At 37.1% G+C, this 19155-nt stretch overlaps 1 protein-coding gene across 1 annotated transcript in view; it reads left to right on the forward strand.

The window, feature by feature from the left end:
• The window catches only part of LOC308176757 (uncharacterized protein), a 320082-nt gene that overhangs the window by 265592 nt on the left and 35335 nt on the right, over nucleotides 1–19155 (forward strand). The window contains exons 8-10 of the mRNA XM_080552910.1: nucleotides 6867–6917; nucleotides 7849–7983; nucleotides 12982–13064. The gene's annotated coding sequence lies outside the window, so the exon portion shown is untranslated. The remainder of the gene's footprint in view (nucleotides 1–6866; nucleotides 6918–7848; nucleotides 7984–12981; nucleotides 13065–19155) is intronic.

Consider the following 19155-nt stretch of genomic DNA (forward strand, 5'->3'; position numbering starts at 1 on the left):
ATTCAAAGCATCCCTCTGTTTTCAAAAAGCTACGTGGATGGAGAAGTTAGTGCCTGCAAACCTCCAATGTTGTTGCCTGAGAAAGGATGCAGGGTGAAGCTGACGAATCAAACCCTGGCCAGGCAAAAGAGCACTGGTTTCATTTTCATCAGCATACTCAGGCAACATCCTGTTCACAAATAATTCCTCAGCAGAACAGCATGTTTCCCAGCTGCAGATGTAAGGGTACAGGGGTATTTATACCATGCTAAAGAAGCAGCAACCCTAAACTCTGACTCAGGTAAATTAATGGAGTTGTGAAGGATTTGCCACTTTGCCACCTGTGCAATGATAGTGTAAGTAATGAGGAGTCAGGGCTTCCACCTGGGGCAAGGATCAAGCACAGCTCGATGGAGCAGTGTAGGCGCTAATGTGTGGGTGCAGGTGCGACTGAAAAAAAATGAGACCATAGGTATAAATTCAGCCAGTGCTGCTCAGATATCTGCTTACATATCCTTACTGAAGAGCTCCATCAAATTTGCTAGTTGTGTGAGGATGGGTTGTTGTTGTTATAGTGTTCAGGATGAGAGCACAACATTATTTCATAAGCCAGCTTGGCAGCCTGAGGTAAAGGTGAGAGTGGTTTTCCTCCAAGGTGAAGGCAGTACTTTCTCACCTTAAATGCATGTAATAGATTTCATCAGAAACTGTGGTTGTTCATAGGAGAGCGCTCTTCAGCCAGCAAGAGGTAGGTGAGGCAAATCTTTTTCTTTTGCTGCAGAAAAACAGATGGATTGGCATTCAAAAGACTTAAGGTTAATTTTTCTTACATAAGTGATGCCATTTATTTAGATGGTGCCTGTGCAAGCCACAACAATACTTAGGAAAAAATCACCCGTTTATTTTTACTTGTTCAAAGTTCCTTGCAAGTCTGTGCGTTTTAGATTGAGTCTATCCAAATTTCAATAATCGTATTCTCACAGAGAGATTACACATATTTATTTTGTAAAATTATCAACTGTGGTAGCAGCTCCTGGTATTCTAAGGGTGTCTGCAGTAATTCAGGGGCACTCACAGTGTTCCAAGTCAAAATGCTACCAACTAATCTTCACACAGTCAGGCCACACCTTGTGTGGAGCTGTTAGCAGTACCGGGTCTCTATGCCATTGTATGGTTATGGTTTGAAGAGCAGAAAACCCCTTTAACAGAGTTATCATGAACGGAATTCTGTATCCTAATCTCTTCAGAGGCAGTCTTGGAAATATACAAGTCTTTCATTCCTTGGAAAAAGAAATAGTGGTTTGTTGCTGTTTTGTTTTCTTCAGCATCAGAGCAAGTCAGACACTTTATTTGTTGCACATATAATTTATGTATCTGCAGCTGTTTTATTGTATGTCTATCCTCCTCACCAGGAAAGGCTCTGCTTTTGTACATGCATTTAACTCCCTCTGCTTATAATTAATCTAGGCATCCAACAAGGTTTATATTCTGGTATCAGGTTGACAAAGAAATAGGACACAAGGTTATAAAGCCGTAAAAAGAGGTGTTTAGCAAGGTTTCCTCCTACCTATAGCAGAGATTCTTCATCATATGTGAAAGCCATTGAGGTTCAGTGAAGGTTCCTAGAATTATCTGTACAGAAGAAAACAATTGTAAAGGTCCTATTGTGGGAAGGCACTGAAGCACATGATTTACTCTCAGGCTGCAAGCAGTCCCATTGATTTCAGAAACTAGTGACATGCAGAAGGTTAAACATGTGCTTTGCTGGGTTGGGGCCAAACCTGGTATCGTTCTTTTGAGTAGCTTACAAAAACTATTAATATTTAAAAAAAAAATGCTGTAAAGATATGTTGTATTTTAAGTTAAGATATAAAAGAACCATCTCTGGCTCAAAAATAAGCTAGTTATTCAAACACAGTAGGAATTTTTGGCTCTGTTACTGCTGTATGCACAGCAGGCCCCCTGCACATCATCCCTTGTGAGGCCAAACAAATGCTGGGCTTGTATTAACTTTACTTCACAGGTTGCCTGATAAGTGGAATTTGCCCTTCAAAGAAGAGTTGTGGTAAAAGTTTCAAGCACTTGGAGCTGTGCTGTCAAATACAGGATGGAGACTTTATAAAGACATTGCAATTGACAGTGAATTCAGGTGAATGCAACATCGTCCATGAGATTCATGTTGAACTCAGGTTAGAGGAATATATTAGTGCTGAGCTCCTGATCGTATGCTTCATTCTCAGAGGCAAACTGCACTGTGCCAGTGGAATCGTGTGTCAGGTACTTAATGTGTGGAGCTCTGAAATTTCTAGAGAAGAAAAATTCTCTGTTTAGGTGAATTGTAAAATTTATGCTCTGACTGGGGAGGAGGGAGGAACTTCCAAAAGTGTGAAATTTAATCCGTAAAAGGGAAAATCAAGTAAATTAATGAGTTCTCTTTGTATAATCATTTAATTTGTTTCAGTGTAGTCTTTTACCTTTGTTTAGAACTCATGAGCCCTAATAGCCTATAGTTAAATCACAATCTTTATTTTTTTCATATTGATCTTGATGAGATTTCGATGTCTGTCATACTGATTTACACTCCCTCCTAATTTCTATGAGGATCTGAAAGGAAAAATGTAGTTTATAAAGGCTGAATAGCATTCTTATGCTTCATTATTTTTCACTTATTCTATGTCAGCAATACTGAGGTTTCTTGAGTTATCAGACTAGCATGATCATAGCATGATTTCACTAATTCCACCATGCATTCTCTTTCCTTGATATTATTATTGATAAATTATAATTATGTTTTTGAATAATTAACTTTGTATAACTAACCCAAATACAGTGGTCATTGCAAACTCAGTTAGGATTTTGGACTATTTAATTCTCCAATAAGAACAAGCCTTGTGTTTACAATGATGCTTTGGAGGTACTTCAGGCTGTGAAGTACATATGAAGCTACCCCAGAATAAAGGGATCTGGTTGATGGAGTGATCCACAACCACTCCCTGAATCATCATTCTTACTGCACAGAGACAGTGGATTAAAAATATTCACAAATGAAGTTAATGAGGAATAACTCCACTGAAGCAATTGTATTCAGGAGCTACTAGTAATGTGCATGCTGGGAGTTGTGGGCTGAGAAGTCTTGCTTGTTCTGGTGAGGATCACGCATGTCTTCACTAACAGAGCTTATATGGTAATACGGAAATGCTGGGTGAATGCCAGAACACTGCACGTTTTGGAAGAGCCTCCCTTCCAGTCTATTTGGACGCTGCATTAGGTAATGAGAAAATCAGTGTAGTATCCAGCTAATAAAGGGATGGGGGGGGGGGGGGGAATAAGGGAAGGGGAAGCATTCATGGGGCCCTGTGGAGTCTTTCATGATGGAAAATGGAAAAGATCCATGCTTTGATGCCTGATATTCTCCAACCTGTGAAATAAAGGAATCGTTCTGAAAGTTTGGGCCATGTTTACATTCATATACTTAGTTTTACTCATGTCCTCATAAATAAGTTATCTTTAACTGCAACCAGAAAAAAAAAAAAAGGATCTTGTACAGTTTAGTACTACTTTATGGCTGACATTGATTTAAAACACTCCATAAGGGGCACAGTACTGCAGGATCAATTAGAAGTAAATGCAGTCATGAAAGTTGCATGAAGTAGTGTCTGCCAGAGCCTTGCAGACACTTCTTCATACGGCTGTTTGCCACCTTAACTAAACAGAAAAAGCACCTATATATTTAGTTGATTTTATATAATTAATATATGGTGGCTTTATGAGGGAAAGCAAAAGTCCCTGACCAAATCAAGTCCCCTCAGATAAAAATCTTAAGCAGTTTTAAGAGGATTTTAACATAGCTTTTTAAAACATCCAGTCAAAATAGTTGTCAAAGAGGTATCCTGATTGTAGGGTCTCATCAGGGTGGGTACATAGATGAGCTGATTAATGATAATGTTTTGCATTAAGACAATAAAGAAAAACAAACCAGACAAAGTCACATGGATGTGTTCAACTCTTTCTAGTTCCAACATTTTTTGTTCATGACCTGGAATATAAAAAGAGAGATGAGTATAAAATAAAGTGTGTGTTGGGTAGGATCCAGCCTTCCCATGTAATTCTCTGTGGGGAGAAGACTTCATGATGAGTTTTCTCCTCTCCCTGCATAGAAGCATAGAAAGTTGGTAGTGATTCCAGCTTTGGGGAACATTTAGCAGTGATTAAGAGTTGGGGCACAGGGCCTCCTATGGACCCTGTAATTCTAATTTCTATGTATATATTAACAGTTGAGCAAAACAGGAAACCTGAATTAGGTAGTGCATGAGATTGCCATCAGTTTTCAAAAGATATTCTTTTAGAATGCCTAAGAGACTTTAAGTGCACATACTGCTTATCCTGACCTAACTTTTTTTAAAAAATCTATCAAATATAAGGAAATAACTCTGAAGAAAGTGGAGACTAATTTGCATCATTCCTGTGTAGACGCTTCTGTCCAAACTTTTCAATCAGTATCTGTTTTTTAGATATATTCAAATAATTTCTTAATTAATAAAATGTTATTTGATAGGTTAATTAATAAAATCTTGCCTTTAGTTCTCCCAAAGGCAGATGAAAGAAATATCCGGATTTTCGAAGCGTTAGTGCAGACTAAGATGATTACAATTTCCTGCTGATTCACTCGCTCAGCTCTTATCTGCCAATATTTCTGTAGACATTTCATCACAACTGTTTTACCCGTTTCTTGAGAACACGAGAGAATCATCTGTGAAATGCCAGTTTGTTGGCAAGCTGTTTGTTTATACCGTGAGGCAGAAGTGCTTTGTAGCTGAATTCATTGCAAGGGTCTGTAGGTAGTGGTTGGTTACTAAATCCCTGGAAAAAGAATGCTAATAAAGTAGATGGGCCAGGATTTGTCAATTTAATCTTATGCTGAGTCCCAGTAATTTCAGTGATATATGACACTGCTAGAGGTTCAACACGCTTTATTATCTTTATCTGTAAATGGCTGTTTATTGTATTACAGAAAACAAACCACTGTACAGCTATAGGATAAGCACATGCTTACATATGTTTGCCAGACTAACTGGTACTGTAAGTTATATGATAATTAGAGGATTCATGTACTTATGTTGATTGCCAGCTAACAATATTAAGCTATTGCAGTGTGCTACAAAATATACCAAGGAAATACCGTACGTTTGTGTTTTCTGCTGCTAGCACGAATACCTGTACACAATTGAAATATTTCCATTCTTATTCTGAGGGGCTGTATTTCGACATATGTTGTCAATAATGAAAAGATAGACCGTGCAAGAGTACCTTGTCTTTGTACTGCCTTTGCATCCTCTTTAGGCTGTTGATATGTATGGATGATATGTTCTTATGGAAAACATGTTCAAGTCCATTTTATTTTCTTGTACTGCCTTGACTTGTCAAAACAGTTATTTCAGTGTCAGTCAATTTAACATAGCTTTTTCAGTAAAAGATAGTCCAAGGTCGGATGTCTTTTGGCAAGACTGGGAGTCTTTATTCACCCTAAGTAGTTGCAATATCATAGTTGCGATTATTCATGCAAATAATTGATAGTCAGTAAGTCATGGAAGTTCATAATCTAATCCAGTGAGTTATTTAATTTAAACGGGATTCTTCACGGCTAAAGGTGATGTGTTGTGAATGAAAGAAGCAGATTTGAGTCCACAAGCTGGAACCTTGGGATATCTGTCCAAGGGGAGAATCATGGAATGCCACCGGTCCGTTCATAGCAGGAGAGAATCAAATGCAAAGTGTGTCCAAACACAACCACATACGTTTCTGTTCTTCAGATTCTAACGTAGGAACTTCAGAAGTCATCATGCTTACTGGCCACTTTGTTAACCATTGGGCAATACAGAAACTCCTTGCCCTGACGTGTGACAGCCAGGAATAGGCTAGTTTGGCTGCTTACCACAATGCCTCCTCCCTCTGCGTTCCTAGAAGCTGTTTCTGATGCACAAGACAACAGACATCGTCTTTATACTTTGTGCTGGGTGCTGGACAAATGGGCTTGGCTGTGAAAAATGAATTGAGATATGGTGTTTTCAGTCACGGAGTGATGGAGTTACTCTTCTGATAAGTCGTTACAATTGCATACATATGCACTGTTACAGAGACCTTTATTCGGAGGATACTTGATCAGAATCTTAGTATTATAAATACAAGGCTTTTGGAAAATTATTTTGATAGTTTGGCAGCTTTGATAACATAATGCAATAAATGACTATGATACAGTCTTTGGAACTTGGCACAGATTTTGTTTGAAAGCATAACAACATAAATAGCTCTGCATGTGGTACATATGAGGACAGAAAGAGAACTTTTTTACTTCATCTCTGTAAACAGGCTCATTTCCTAACTATTTTGCTTTTGGACTCATTCACTTACAGTTTGGGAGGCAAAATTCTCAAATTATTTTAGTTAATTCAAACCTCCTGAGCTAAGCAAAATCGACAACAACAACAAATCTAATAGTTCATACTGATCTGACCTGGGGAAATGCTTCATTGACCTCACATCTGAAGGTTGATTTAATGTGAGGAAGACACCCCAGCTAGACACTCTGGTAGTGAGAGCAACTGCATTTCAGTCTGACATCCTCTACCAGTTCCAGTCATGGTCTGCCTTCAGTGCTCTAAGGAAAGCAAAACAAAAACCAGAAGCCAAATTATACATCAAAAGGGAAACGGTTTCTTCTCTTGCACTGCAGGCAACCAGCAGACCACCTCAGAATGCGTTTCATATACTATGTCAGAAAGAAACAGTCAACAAACAGTCCTTTCAGTCTACACCACCCCATATCTACATCAACAATCTGTATAGCCAAGAACTAGTATTACATTTTTAATTTTTTTTTTTAATTCCAGGATAACCCTGATTTCAGGCATAGAGTCATTTCCAGAAAGCATACTAAACATGTAAGTAATCTTTACATTTTTTTTTGCAAAGTGATATATGTTCAGAAATAATTGCTCTCCTCCCTGAGATTCTGTACGTGAATCGACTGATGCAGTGTATAATGGAAGAACAAGCTGAGCTGAAGACTTTAAAGACTTTTTTTTTGTATTGGAAAAAGGGGAAAGGCTGATGGTTTGAGATCTTGTAATACGATTTTGATTCTGGGGTGAAATAGCCCCCAAAGAAAAGATCTCATATCTCATAGCTCAAGTATTATTAAGACTGTTGAAATGCTCTATAAATTATCTCATAAGGATTTTTTTCTCCATCTTGATTGAATAACACAGCATCATCTTATTTATGCATATCTCACAAAAAAACACCAAACCCTTTAGTTAGTATTACTATACTTGAAGTTTGTTTGTCCTAATGCCACCTTGCCAAGCGATAACATTAAAAAATTGGGAATGTTTTCTATACAGATATATTTCTCTGAAATAACATGAAAATATGATACCAAATTTAAGGAAAAAAAAAGATAGCTTCTGGGTAAATAAGGGGTTATAAATATTGCTACAAACATGAGATAGTATTATTAAGGAACAGTTACGAAGTGATGCTTTGGGTTTCTTAAACTGGTTTTATGCTTACTGATGTTTAGAGACCCAGCATGAGTTTTGTAATCAGCTAAAGGATTGGTAAAGCAAATGTCAAATAACTTATTTTGTAGTCCACTATTAATGAGATACAGCTTGGTGAACAATTTAAATTTTCTCTAATTTCAATACCTTTTCCAAAAGACTAATGGTGAGGAAGTAATAAGGCTTAAGTAGTAATACGTAGTATTAGAAGTAGTAATAGAAGTAATAATGCACAGGTAGTAATGGTATTAGAAATATTAGTATTTAGAAATAGTAATAGTGTTTTTATTCATGTTTGTATGTAAAATAGATGCATGGAGAAAAAAGGAGTCATCTGTGGTGCCAGGGAAGGCTTCACATTATGTGCTGAGCAATACTCAGTTAATGATGATTCTGATGTTTTTGCGTGATTCCTCCCATATTAATAAAAAACAGCTATTCAAAGGTGAGTTGTAACAAAATACAGATTTAGACAGTTCTAATGTGATTTTTTTGGGTAAGGTGTGCCTTCACTTGAGTATAGTTTTACTTTTCAGTCTAATTTTGTGTTTGTTTTCATCTTTGCATAATTAATTAGAAAGTCTGGTTAATGCAAGAGAAGCAGCATGTCCAACTGTTTCTCACAGATGTCAATTGAAATGAGCTATCAAATTAATGCCATATGACAATGACAGTTTTGTAAATCATCCTTTGACCTGATTTGCCTCTGAAAGACTCTGCCAAAAATGTTAATTCTAATACAGGCACATACCAACCATTTTTATCCCACCCACAAGCAATTTATCCTGGAGTCTTAATGTAGTAAAACTATTTGGAATTAATTAGAAGTTTTGCCTGATAAAGGATTCTAGTTTTGATTACTAAACCAGCCAGTTCCAGAATCAAATTTTTACTTTTATTATATTCTCTCTATTACTGCTAACAGCAATGTTAATGATAGCTATTGATTATCTTCTGTAATATCAGGAATGAGGAATATTTCTAATTGTTTTCAACAAGCAGAAGCTTGAGTTAAGGGATTAACTAGTGTGCTTCAACAGAAGTGCATTAATTTATAGGCCAAAGTTCTCGTTTAATAGCAAAAAAGACTTTTTTTTGTCAGTGAATTTTCCTTTCTCCCTGACTTTTTTATTCCTAGTAAAGGAAAACATCTTTTAATTAAGCAGAAGGAACACAATCATAAAATTGCTGCATTTCTTCAATGGAAACAAACAGACAAAAAAATCACAATATAATTAAAAATAATGTATGGTCATTAATGAATAAGTCATTTTCTGTCCCTAATGCCAGGTTTCTTGCTTGACAAGAAAGAGGGAGGAATCTGCCATATTAAAATAAGCTGTTTGTTGAAAAATATTAAATTATACTAGAGGTTTAGTTTTAGTACAGTATATAATTTAATAGCATCCTAACAAAGAAAAGAAAAAAGTGTTTGTACCTTTTTTCAGTCTTTATGGTGCAGAAAGCAAGCATGAATGGTTTGGCACATATTTTAGATTGTTCACTTTAAAGGTTGTTTTTTCTGCTTGTTTTTAACTGTGAACTATCATGAATAAGAAACAGTTGTTTCTGTTTTTTTTTTTCTTGGAGGATCCCTTTGTCTCAAGAGGACTAGAAAGGAATCTTTCACAAAGATTTTCTCTCAGTTGTGGTATTGCTGATGTCAAGCATGCAGAAATCATGAGTCAGCACTCCAAAAGTCACGAGACTTTGTTAAAAAATATATCTTTTAAAATATATATGTGGCACTTTTTGGAGCCTTCATGTTAAATGTATGACATTCTAATATTTTCATCTGCAACTGGAAAATATATTTGTTGGAACAGAAGTAGAAAAAAGAAGAAACAGATGAGCTTTTAAACAATTTGCACAACTCCCCAGAGCTGGGTTTGAAGCAAGTTTGGAGCACTGCAAACATTGCAACGTAATTGCAGGTGTTGGCAACATGGCAATTATTTGTGAGAACTTTGATCTAAATTGAGGTCAATAAAAACAAATGAAAAAACTGACTGAAAGAAAAGCAAAGAAACTTTCCTTCACGTTTCTGAAACTTGGGCTTCTGTAATACCATTTGTTCTGCAGTCCTCCAAGAAATTCTCAAGTACAAAATCAGGACATTAGGCCTGATGTATTTAAGGTTAAATGAAAAGTCATATACGCATCTGATTCCCAGATACAAGATATATTCAGGTAATGACAAATAACACTTGATTTTGGCCAAAAAAAAAAAAAAAGGGTAGGCAGACTGGTGCAGATGCTGCTGTTACAAAGACTTTTACCACAGTTGAAAATACAAAGACTATTTGAATCTAACAACATGGTTCCTGGCCAGAAAAAAAAAGCTACAATTATTTTTAAAAATGTCACCTCATTCACATTCAATGATCACAGAAAATGGAAACATTTTAAGGAGTAATTGTAAACATCTGCTAAAGAAAAACCGAAAACATGACTAAGAGAGAAATGAACTGCCAACATAAAGTATTGTGTGAACAGATCCACCGGAAAAACACCATTTTTTGTGGGTCAGTTCTATTATGAATGTGAAAAAAGAATGATAAAAAAAGTTAGAATCCACCTAAAAATATTTTACTTTGTCAGGCTGGCTGTCTACTCAAATATCAAGGAATGTGGCTACTCTTGCATTTCTGCAGCAGCTCCGGCCCCTGCTGCTTCTCTTGCCTTGTTCCAACAGAAGCGTTTGCACAGACGCAGAGAACTGGACTCAAACTAATCTAACAAAAAATATTTTTTTTCTTTTTCTGCTGGGTTATTTTTCAGCTGGATCACATAGGAAAAGTCAATGGCAGTGCAGATGGTGATGACAGCTCATGCAGGAACACTGCTAAATTTCTAACTGTTGCTTCAAAATACTGATTTTGAACTTCAGTAATGTAACGACAACATAAATGAAGGCAAATCAGATCATTCTATTCCTTATGAGGTGTTCTCCCAATATGAGGGCAAGAAACAAGAGGAGGTCATCTATAGATCTCTAAACCTCAGCACAGCATTTAAAGCTGCTGAGCAGTTTACATGGCACGGGGCTGCGTGACATCACCTATTGATTTTAGCAGAGACAGGCAGAATGACTGAGTTAACACCAAAGGGGAAGGGAAGGCACGGGTAGCCACTTTTCCAGCTATAACTGTGCCAGTTAAAGATGTCTGCATGAACAGTTCATACCACTGATTGTAGAGATACAACACCATGTGTCCTCTGGCAAAAGTGATCATGTGCACATTTTTGAAAATATTTCAGGCAATCTGTTTTTTTTCAAGCCATGTTTTGTTAATGCCAAATGTTACATCTATAAGCAGCTGTTTTGACTGGAAATGTTTTATCACCATCCCTTGGTAGAAGTTCGCAACTCCCCTGTTCTACTGGCTGACCACAGAGATTATCCCTAATCTCTCCCTTTCTGTAATTGGTGAAAATCAGCCAGATTACTTGCGGCTGTGGGCAGACAAACTGCTCTGCAGTTCCTGTGCTGGGTTAAAAGGCTAGTGAGTGCAGGTGTCCTATGCTGCCTGCACATGCTCCAGCTTTCCTTGCCCACAGAGTCTATTCCCTGTCCATTCACTGGTCAACTTGCTGCTATTTGGACTTTTTTTTTTAATATTGTGTTAACTTGCTGTATAAATTTGCTACATTGCTATGGGAATGCCTGCCCTTCCACAGTATGGGGGTAACACTGAGGAAATAAATACCTGTGGGCAAGGTAGGTGAGATTCCTTGCTCCGGTGGCAATGCCAGTTTGAGTACGTGTCAATTAAACAAATAGTCCCACGATCTTCAGAGTTAACAAGAATTGAGAAAGTAAAAAGGAAATGCCAGGAAATGTGAGTTACAGGGAGAGAGCCCTAGGCACCTTGCTGATTAGCAGTCTTACAAACAAACAACAAGAACAACAACAACAAAAAAAAACTCTGAATTGGTTACAACAACAAAGTAGCTTGATGTCCATGATTTATTATAGTTCATCCCTGGGTTATGTCCTGGTTACATCACAAAGTTACAGGTGCCCTGTATAAAGACGATAGTGCATGTGGTGGTCGTTGGGCAGGGGGAGAGTATTGAGCTGTGTTTGTTACATGCGTCTAAGAAGATTCCTCTTAGATCTCAAAATATGTATGTAGATGGCTTTTAAGGAGGTGAGGTATAGTTTTGCTGCTGGGTGTCTGGAAATTATGTATGTACAGGCCTGAGGACTGACTCTCAGGGGGTTGCCTCCATTCTTGTGTCAATTGAGTCTGTGCTATGGAAATAATAGCAGGAAGCCACTTGTCTGTGCCCTGCTTTGGCTCTGCAATAGGTCCATTTGCACAGTGTTTGGAGCTAACATCCAAATTTCTGTATAATGTAAAGATTGACCACCTGTTTTACAGTCACCGCTGAAATTGCAAATTAGAAGAAAATACAGAGAAACAAAAGGAAACAGGAAGAGACCAAAGGGATAAGAACTATGAGCTGGAGCTAATAATTAAAACTAGGGACAGAAGGAAAGAGTGGGATCACTTAGAACTGAAATGAGCAAAAGAAAGTAACATGAGGAAAATGGTATTATTTGCCTTTTTCCTAATATCCACAGGTGTCCACATTACAGCTCCTGCAGGCATCATCTCCCCTGGTTCTTTTCCTCTCTCCCATAATACTGCTCTAGCACTTCGAGGGAAGCATGTCCTCTGGGAGTTAGCAAGAAGGGCGGTTTCTACTATTATTTTAGAAGGTCATGGTCATCCTTGCTAGAATCACTAGGTGGTATTGAAAAGGGGATGAAATTTCTTAAAGAGAATGTGGAACAGCTATTTTGGGGTAGGTCAGGATGGGATCTAACAACTAAAGGCAAACAAGTCTGTGAGAACAATTCATTCCAGGGCTTTCTGGGGCCTTGAGTGGCAGCAGCATTCCAGAAGACAAGACTGAGAATGGGGAATGTGGAGTCAGGGAATGGGAAAGTTGGTGGGAGTGCCAGTATGTTCACGTACTGGTAAGAGAAAATAGAGGACAGATAGAACAAAAGAAAATTAAAAAAACAAACAAAAAAAAAACCACCACTCATTTCTTATGTCAAGTTGTTGCAGATTATTTCAGGTCTGAACATACTTTTATATTCTTAGACTCCTTAGCAATCAAAGCCAAATAGTCTTGAATAGCATCTTTCTAAGATATTTTCTTGGATTGTGGCACAGAAATTCAGACTATCTATGATAAGTTTTTGAAGATCTTAATCTGTGAAATATTGAATGAGTGTACTTTCAAACTGCATCTATTATTCTTAGCTTGATAATGGAGAATTGGCTGTTGGTTATAGCCTGTAGCCAGGAAGAGAGTAACAGAAGTTAGATAATAAATCAGTGAAGAACCAGCTTTTAGCATTTTCGCAGTGAACAGCAAGTAAGCTAGCACTTCCTGAGAAAGCTATTCCATTGTTTTTATCTAGGTTCAAGAACCCACAGTGAAACCTGAAAACCAGCTCTAGAATCCTCACTACTGATTGAAGACAATTGTGCATAAAGAACACAGGTAAAAATAACATTTTGCTTACTTTTAAGGAAAAAAAAAACAACACCTTCTGACATGTCATAAGACTAGTAAATCTTACTGAACCAGGACCATCATCCTGGATATTTGTTGACAGCAGGAAAAGAAACCTGCCATTTAAATTAAGTACCAGTTCTCTAGGTTCATGGTGTGCTGACTTCATTAAGGCCAAGGGTCACAAGCCATGGTTCCATGATACATTAAACCTGGCTTTTGGCTCCTATTACTGCATCAAAATGGCTCAGTGAAATGATGCAAGATATTGGAATGGGCTAGAGCCACCATGTTGGTTTAAAATCTGTTCAAAAAGTTGTGAATTTTTACTTGAAGACTTTAACTAACCAGGTATCATCTTTACACCATCTAATGTAATTACTGTTTAAGTATTATTTTTTATCATTGAATGAAAACCATAGAGCTAGCAAATAATATATATATATATACACTGTATGCTCTACCTGTTTTAGTAGAGTTACAATTGTAATCTGATGACTAAGAAATACTTACCATACATACTGACAAAGTATTGATCATAATAGATCTGACATTAATAGTTGTCAAACCACAGCTGTCTAAAAGTTGCAAGTCTTTGTTTTTCCGCTGAGGCAATTATATGAGACTAAAACTTAGTCAAGTGCTCTACCTTCTGACATAATTGGTTATCCTATGTAAAATACTGGAAACTAGAAAAAGAAAGCAGAATTATGAAGATGAATATTCTTCCATAGTCTGTGTATTTTGAGTATAACATGTCTTAAACCATGATTACAGGCTTGCTTTCTATCTTAAAAACATTTGCATTGCAGAAACTAGTTTAAACAAAAATGAATAGTTAAATAAACGTTCTCAGTGCTCCTTTGTGTTTCCCCATTGTCTCTCCACTTTGAGCTCTGCTCTTATCAGATGGAAAACAGGAATGTTGGTTTTAATCGCTGATTGTAAACCTGACAGCCTGTACTTTCAGTGGTGGCATTTGTTAGTTTTAGGGAAGGGAGATATGGAGATGTTAGAGGACAAAAGCAGATACCTGTATGTCTGCATGGACTTCAGTGGCAGTCTTAGAAACTGCCTGGGGGTGGATTTTAGCATAGAAATTCAAGTTGTAAGCAACAGCCTTTTTATTTTCTAATCATAAAATTTATCTTAGTTTTATGAGCCCTCTAGTTTTTTGGTGAAACCAGTTAATCTGGAATAACTTTGTGTACATCAGCGGTGTTGTTCACTTATGCACTTGTCCAGTTAATGTGGAATTGTGCCTCCTGGACACGATTGTTACTAGGGCATTGCCACCTTTTAGACCTCGTTTAGGAATTCAGCTCCGTAAAAGACACAGTGCAGATATTATACCGACTTCATATGCAAACACTTTGCTTGAAATACACAAAATTAATGACATTTTTTCTTCAGGGCCATGATGCACTTTTTTGCAGTCGGAGGGAAACAAAACTGGAATGTGATTGATATCCTTCTGGCTCATCAGTCTTTGTTACTGGCTCAAAAAACTCTGAGAATAGGAAAAGTGACAGCAGAATACAACCTTTCTATTTTCAGTACAGAAACATTGTATCTCACTGGTTTTATTTTTACTATCTCAATTTATCTGCTCTGGACTGCAGAATAAATTAATTCAGCTAAGCAGCATTAGTATGGCTTCCAGCGCCCCATAACTAGTGTAGGGGTCTCTTTTACGCTAACTAAATAATCTACAAGTTTCAAGGGCAGTTTTAGTTCACGTGAGAAGAAGGATTGGGCAGTTTTCTAGCCTGAGCTCTTTACAGCAGTGCTAAAACCCTGCATTTGGATACTATCATCACAACTGTAACGTGGAAGTCTTTTTACTGGTCAGTGGAAGCCCTTGGGTATCTTCCCAGGGCTACCCCTGTTGAACATGGGGCTCTCAAGTTTTCTGATGCTCCCATTATTCACAGTCAGCCTTAGCATGAATGACGCATGAATTAATGGCTTGAACATACCACTCTGTTTCTGCTTTAGAAAAACTGGATAAATGAGAATGACATTTCATACCTGAAGTTGACATTCACAGATTGTATAAAGAGCCCAAAAAACTCCCTAGTTTCCCTTTGGAACATGGCTAGGACTAGAGTTTGATTCTTCATCCCAATGATGCAGAGCTGTTTGTTTGGCAGAAAGTGTGCCTTTTTTTTTTTTGAACAGTTAACTTTAAGGGGAAATAATTATAGAAGGTCTACATGTTTACTTTTAAACGCAGCATTTTTTCCACTCTGCCCCAAGTCTGACATTTTAATGACCTGCTTTGCCTTGGTTTTTACTGGCAGCATATATTGAAGGGGTATTTTATGTACAGTTTTAACGTTTGAACAACACAGCTCCATGTTCTGTCACATTTTTATGTTGTGGAAAATGTCTTTTAAGTTGTTATTTGTTTTAATTGCTTACTAATTTGAGGGTGCTTTTGCAAATGTCTTTAAAAACTTTCAAATTTATCATTGGTAAGGATTATTAATTTAAAAAGAGCAAGCAAAGTAAAGCTGCATATATTTTCAGTGAAATTACTATCCTAAATGACTCCGTGGGGGGTTTCTTATAGGGGTCACTGAAAGGCAGAAAGAAATGTTTTTACTTCTTTGCTTTGTCACAAAAATTAGGTTACAAGGGCTATAAATGCAGGTAATACTTTTTATTACTAGATTTTCCTCTGTAATGAATATAACATTTCTTCTTTTCATATAACGATACCCCCTGAATGTCTTAGTACTTAGCATGTTTACCCTTAGCTTTAACAAGGGTCTAAAGTAATTCCTCTTTAAAAGGCTTGCAAGCAGTCTAAGGCAAAAAAAAAAAAAAAAAAAACAAACTGCATGGCAGAATCACTGCTGGAGGTGGGAGGTCAAAGGGGGACACTGTCTTGCCCTGTGCCAACAAGCTCATCGATAATGCCAGCCCTGAGTAGGTGAGGGAGCGAAATGCAGAAACTAAAACTGGCGAAGTCACAAGTCTGAAGCAGAAAAGCCAGAAAATTTTGCAATGCAAAATACAAAATTGGTCACACATTTTCCTGCTATAAAACACATTGCTCTGTGCCAGTCTGCCAGAATCCACATTTACAGGATTCTCTAGTTCCAAAAAAGCCTTAGTCTCACTATTGCTTTGAGATTTGGGCCACATTGTTAAACTGGGAGAAGCTGCTCCACCTCAGCAAGGCTGTGCTCTTTAACAGCTGATCCATCGAGCATGCTACAGTTGTTCAGTATTACCAGGCTCCCAGGGCTCACTCTTTAGGGGATTACACCTCCTTCCCAGCTTTGCTCTTCAAGAGGGCATTAATATTCTCTGAAAGGCGGCCACTCATCTGTAGCTCTGTAAGGCCGATCTACTTTGATCTTAGCCTCAGAAATAGAATGATGAGGGATAAGAGTTCAAAGTATAAGAAGAAACTCAATATGCAAAGAATGTACCACATCTTAATAAGTAATGAGAATTCCCTTCATTTGTTACTGTTGTAAGGAAAAATAGTTTAATATCTTTATGGGATTAGGACTCCATGGTACTTTGCTAATGAGTGGCCACAGCCATTAAGATTTTCCTTATGTCTCCAGATAGGCTGGCAAACACACATTCAGTAAACAATGGCAAGACTAAGACTGGCTATTAAGATTTCAATCTGGCAAGTATTTTATTAATGTGGCTAACGTGTTGAGTTATTTTGATTGTAGACCCAATAAATAAATAACACACAATTTCAATCTTTTTCTTACAAGCAACTTGAGGATTAAAGAAATCACTGGTAATGAATGGCGGCTTTTTAACAAAGTTTATCACAAATGACCCCAGGTTGTGAAGTGTTTGCTATTCAAGCAGCTGTAGATGGACAGAAGAATCTGAAAATTAACAGTGGGGACAGAATTCTTTTTTTTGTACTGGTCTGCTCAAAATAGAGGAGCTATCGTTCACATGAACACTCACCCGCATAGCAATGACAAATACCAGCAAATTTAGCTCTCATAAGTGTATTTGAGAAAGATTAGCGCACACCGTTCAGTTCAAGTTTTAGTTTTTAGGTTAGCTGCCTTTCATATTAATCAGCTTTGTTTTTTTCAGTGCTGCATTTTCTGTGTAGGACCAATGGATGAATGCCATGTTTAATAACCCTGTACATCTACTAATTCCTTTTTCCAGCAATTGTGTGTTTTCAAAAAACAAAAGAAAATCCTGGCAAATTAAATTTGTATAATTGGAAGAAATGTAGAAATGAATGTTGTGTGTCCTTAAAGTGCTAGAGAAGCTTATGTTCCAAGGAGTCACGTAGCCCTTTAAGGACTGTTCCTCGGATTCCTCATCTATTTATTTTCTAAAGTCCTATAAGCATAGTAGGATTTAGGGTCAGTACAAGATACTTTTTCATTTGATCAGCTCAAATGCTAATCATCACAATGCAGAATAACGTACTAAGGAGACTGAGATATTTGACATGTAAACTTTGATTTCCTGAGTTGTTATGGAAGGAATTACTGGAAGTTATTTTCATCAGGTCAGTGTTCAAACCTTGTTTCCTTATTCACTTTTCATGACTAATAAATAGTCTTTCCATCCTTCTCCATATCTACCCAACTACCTAGAAAGAGGTTACTAAATTCTCTACTTTCCTGACAGCCAGCGATTTCATTTTCCACTCAGAAAATGTTTGAGTAGTATCAGTGACTTGTACAATAAAGACTGAACATGAAAAATTTGTCAGTCAAGAGAACATCACCCCATAAATGTCCCTCACAGCTCTTTGCTCTCCACTGGTTGGAAAGGAGAGTAGCTTAAATTAATTTATTGGTCAGCATCTGTTTAACATGCATATGTGTGTGATGGGTTTCTGAACACACCTGGTACATTTTTTTAATGCAACGTCCAACAAGATTTTGATCATATTTTTAGCTCTAACCTTATAAAAATGTAGCAGCACAAAGAATTCTTACAGTGACTAAACTATTTTTTATTTAAATCCCAGTTTCAAAGGAATTTAGCTATGACCTGGATTTTAATTTTCTAGGGGATTTTACTAATGCTTGAGGGAGAAAATCTGGTACATTTTCAGCATATTAAATACCTGTTTGTGTCAAAGTAGTCATTATATTTCTAATTCATTTGATTACAGTACAGTGATACAGCATAGGGTATGTCTGGATATTTATTATCTTTAGCTATGATATCATTACAGTATGATTTCTTTATTTTCATTATTGGGGCATGCTACAGTAAATGCACCTAAATATTGCTGGATTTTGAAACCACTTAATTGTCCTGTCATTGGTGCAACATTATGTTACATTAAAATTGTTTTCCTGGAGACCTTAGCTAGATTCAAATAAACCGTTCATTTCTGGCAACTAGGAAGAAATGGAGTCCTTGTAAAAATCAGACTTTGGAGTGAGGAAGTTGGTGATTTTTTTCATTAGTTTCATAGGGCTCATTGTTCCTATTCTGGAAACTTTATAGCTGCAATCACCTACGGCTAGAATCTGATTTTTACTGAGGTGCTATAATAATTATACTAAGTGCTTTCTGTTTGTCACTGACAAACAGAAATCCTTGAATGTCGCTTAAGGAAACTAGAAACATTTATATCGTGGCTTAGTTTTCAAGATTTCATGGTTTTACTTCTCAGGAAAAAGTTCAAGCTTTTTCTTAAATGAAACCAAACAAACACTTCCCACCCCTCCCCAGAAGCAAACAAACAAAGCACCCAAAGTCTTGCATATAGCCTGGGCATCTCTCAGCCTCTTCGACATATTCACAAAGGTGTTCAGACCGATGAGGAGGAATGTATGAAAAAGTACAAGAACTTACAGAAACGTTGAGTTCCTTAAATAAAACATTTTGCTAAGAAACGTAAATATGACTAACTGAGAGCTGAAGGCTGACAAGTTTAACTAAATACTGTAATAGCAAAACAAACAAACAAAAACCTTTCAGTTCACTCGTGGATTAGCAGTTAATGCTCTGAAATCCACCAGCTATGACTATCTGTGCTGTTATAATCCAAAAGAAGAACTCTACATTTTGTGTTTTTTCAAAGGAAGATCTTAATCACCTCTTTGTAAGC

Source organism: Anser brachyrhynchus, assembly GCF_964034855.1.
Source record: "Anser brachyrhynchus genome assembly, chromosome: 12".
In the NCBI taxonomy this organism is placed as follows: domain Eukaryota; kingdom Metazoa; phylum Chordata; class Aves; order Anseriformes; family Anatidae; genus Anser; species Anser brachyrhynchus.